Raw genomic sequence first — 3,285 nt, 5'->3', positions numbered from 1 at the left:
GAGCGCCCGTCCAAGCTGCATGGCTGCAATGGCAGCGGCGGCGAGGGGAAGAGTGGAGAAGAGTGGAGGGAGTGCGGCCCGAGGGAGGGAGGGGGAAGATAGAAAAAGGCGTCCCTGTGCCACCGACGGGCGGGTCAGGGGAGGATACGCGCAGACGGCCCGCGCGTCCGAGTGTTATCCGTTTCACCCCAAAAGCGGCGCAAACTTGTGTCAGGGATGGGTCGAAAGCGGACAGAAAACGGACAAAAGTCCGCTTGCGCCTGCGCGCTGGGCCGTCTGGTTCATTCATTTTACCCTAAACGAACGCGCGCGGAGAGGATGGATTCGCGCGATGGAGTTGGCCTTAGCTGCAGGGGCGGGCCCACCTCAATTCAAGGGTATTCACTTGAATACCCATTATTTTTGTCAAAAAATTAGATATATATAGTGTATACACAGTGTTGTATATAAGGAAAAACGAAATTGACACTCCCGAACGTGCTAGTAAGCATTTCAGTCCAAAAACAGAGGCAGCCCATCGTGTATATTTCCCCCTCACCACCACAGCATGGCCCATATGGCCCAAATCGCTGCAGCATGCACCAGAAAAAATAATCCATGGATCCCGTCGATCGATCAGAGGACAGGAACCGGCAAGGCCACCCTCCCCTGTCCTCCAGTTCTGTACGCACCACACGGGATCTGAGCTGTCAACCGCCTGATCGGCGCCGCACGGCGGCCAGTGCCCAGAGATGTCGTCGCCTGATCGGCGGTATTGATTGCAGGTACGCGTGGCCGCGGCTGCCACGGCGCTATGCGCGCGACGAATCCATCACTGATCCCTTGCCCCCTTTTGCTTCTGAACTTTCTGATCTCTGCAGACTGATGTAGGTGACGAGTTAGCACAATTGCAGGCCGGATTCAGGGGCAGGTATCGATTCAGTTCGAAGCCACAACCCGAATTTAGCTATTGAAGGTATCATCGCTATTACATGTACTAATGCTTTGACCCCGAATTCAACTATACAAAGTGTTCCAACTGAATTTATCTATCACTGTCAAACTGAATTCAGGCAGCACTATACACAGTGTTCTAACTGAATTTATCCATCACTGTCGAACTGAATTCAGGTAGCAGGAGCTCGATTTTGTTCTCATATTGTGCAGCAGGCTACAGTAGAGAAGTACAAGACAAAGTAAGTTAGTTTGACCACAAACCAGTTGTCTTCCTACTTAATTAGTGAAACTACAGACTTGTTTGCAGTCAATTATGAATTGTTTAAACATGACAATTTGCAATTTGCCATTTGAATTTGCAATGTGAGAATGTTTATAAATTGTAATTTTTTTATAGTGAGCATTATGTACGATCAGTACTCTAAAACTTAAGCAATTTTACTTTTCAGGTGTAAAACATGAAGAGGAAGAATACTAGTACTACTGATTTGAGAACTTTCTTGGAGAGAGTTGCTGCAAAAAAAGGGAGGTCTCTTCGGTATGAGATTGTTTACAAATTTCTCAAATTGGTGCTAGTTCAATTAGCTGGTGGTGAGAGGGTCTTCTCATCAATGAACTATATAAAAAACAAGCTAAGAAGCAAGATGGGGCAAAAATACTTGAATGATTGCTTGGTCACATTCATTGAAAGGAGATTTTTCTTGCAAGTTCAGGACAAGGACATCATCACTCATTTTCAAAGCATCAAGGATCGCAAAGTTATCCTCTAGTTTGTAAGGTTTCTTGTGATTTCATATTTCTATCCTCTATATATCTTAGATTTTGCCATGATATATGTTGAACAATTCTTACTTTTATATGTTGAACAATACCAAATTATTATCAATTTTATGAATATAATATATTCTGTGATATCTTTTATGTAGTTTAGAACTAGTATAATATGCTGCTATAATTGGTTGTACATGCTACAAGAAAAGTTGTAGGCTTCCAGAAAAAAGTTTTCAAATTTTGAATACACAGTGTTCAATTCCTGGGCCCGCCCCCATCGTTTTCCTCCTACGGTCTCGATCATCCTTTTCCCTGGTTTTGGCAGCACCTGTAGGCCCACATGCGCCTATTTGTTGCCTATGTCTCTGAGTGTGTGTACTGTGTCGCCATCAGACATGGCTAGCTGGTTAACTAATGCCAACTTGTCCGGCGGTACCACTGGTATGGTTCGTTGCAACGTTGCAAGGAAGTGGCAAACCGGAGTTCATATAAGAAGGAAAACTACGTGCGTGCGCAAGAACCAATTATCTATTTTTTCTTTTCTTTTGCGAGGACAATTATCTATTTTTTTGGTTGTGCTATTTGTCGGGCAACTAAAATCATGATTTTGCATTGGTCGATGAACAAGTGGCGGTGGTTTAAAGGGATGGTATGGCCACGAATGACTGACAAGGATGGCTGCTCGAAGAGGACCGTGCGGCGAGGCGCGCGGTAACACCATCGGCCGCAGGTGTGGAGGCAGGCGATCCGGCCAACGTCGGAAGTCGGCTGGAGAAAGAGAGCGTAAGAGGTTTGACCCGTGTGGGTTATACTCCTACTTAGCAATGTTGATGGTCTTGCGTTCGTTATCTTGTTAAAGGCGTCACTCGGATATGTCAGACTTGTTCTTTATGGTGAAAACCTAGAATCCGGACTTTGCTGGTTGGATCCAATGACAACAGCACTTAAGCGCCGTTCCCTTTTTGAAGTCGTTGCTGCTGAAAAACCTCATTGTCCTTGTGGCGTCAACAAACGGTTGGTCCGGATACTATAGTTGTCGTAATTTGTCCATCGCTATTTTTATTGCTTAGTGTTTTTCCTTCTTCTTGCTTAGGCATAGTTTTATTTTCTTGTATTACTTTGCTTTTGCCGGCATGTTTTATGTGCATTGGTGTAGTCTATGTGCATTTTAACTATGCAATGATAGTACGTATGTGTTTTCATTATATTTGTGTTCACTTGATACATCGTTTTAAATCAATAAATTCATCATTTAATGATAAGGATAAAAAAAACAGGTAATCCAACAGCTAGTAAAATCGACTAGACAGTTTTCAAATACCTTGCAGATAGGTGAGTCCTTTTTTCGAGGATACACGAGCAAACAAGTACTCCCTCTGTCTGAAAATACTTGTTATTAAAATAGACAAAAAAGAATGTATCTAGAACTAAAATACATCTAGATACATCTCTTTTATTTATTTTGATGGCAAGTATTTTCGAACGAAGGGAGTATTATAGGACAGAAGTAGAATCGAAGTATAAAAAGGCAACACCAGGCACGGCAGCGGCTTACGTGCAGGCATGCATGCATGCGGA

The 3,285-nt window shown here is 43.6% G+C and overlaps 1 long non-coding RNA gene across 2 annotated transcripts; it reads left to right on the top strand.

Moving 5' to 3' along the window:
* Window positions 1-626: 626 nt before the first annotated feature.
* On the top strand, window positions 627-1,848 carry LOC123085448 (uncharacterized). 2 transcript variants are annotated; one of them, XR_006439781.1, is made up of 4 exons: window positions 627-764; window positions 871-955; window positions 1,111-1,175; window positions 1,386-1,848. It is a non-coding gene; the product is annotated as an uncharacterized lncRNA (long non-coding RNA). The 2 variants fall into 2 exon arrangements; XR_006439779.1 differs by having other exon boundaries at window positions 861-955.
* The last annotated feature ends 1,437 nt before the right edge of the window (window positions 1,849-3,285 follow it).

Source organism: Triticum aestivum, chromosome 1B (genome assembly GCF_018294505.1).
Source record: "Triticum aestivum cultivar Chinese Spring chromosome 1B, IWGSC CS RefSeq v2.1, whole genome shotgun sequence".
Classification (NCBI taxonomy): Eukaryota; Viridiplantae; Streptophyta; class Magnoliopsida; order Poales; family Poaceae; genus Triticum; species Triticum aestivum.
This window is presented reverse-complemented; position numbering and strand designations above follow the sequence as displayed.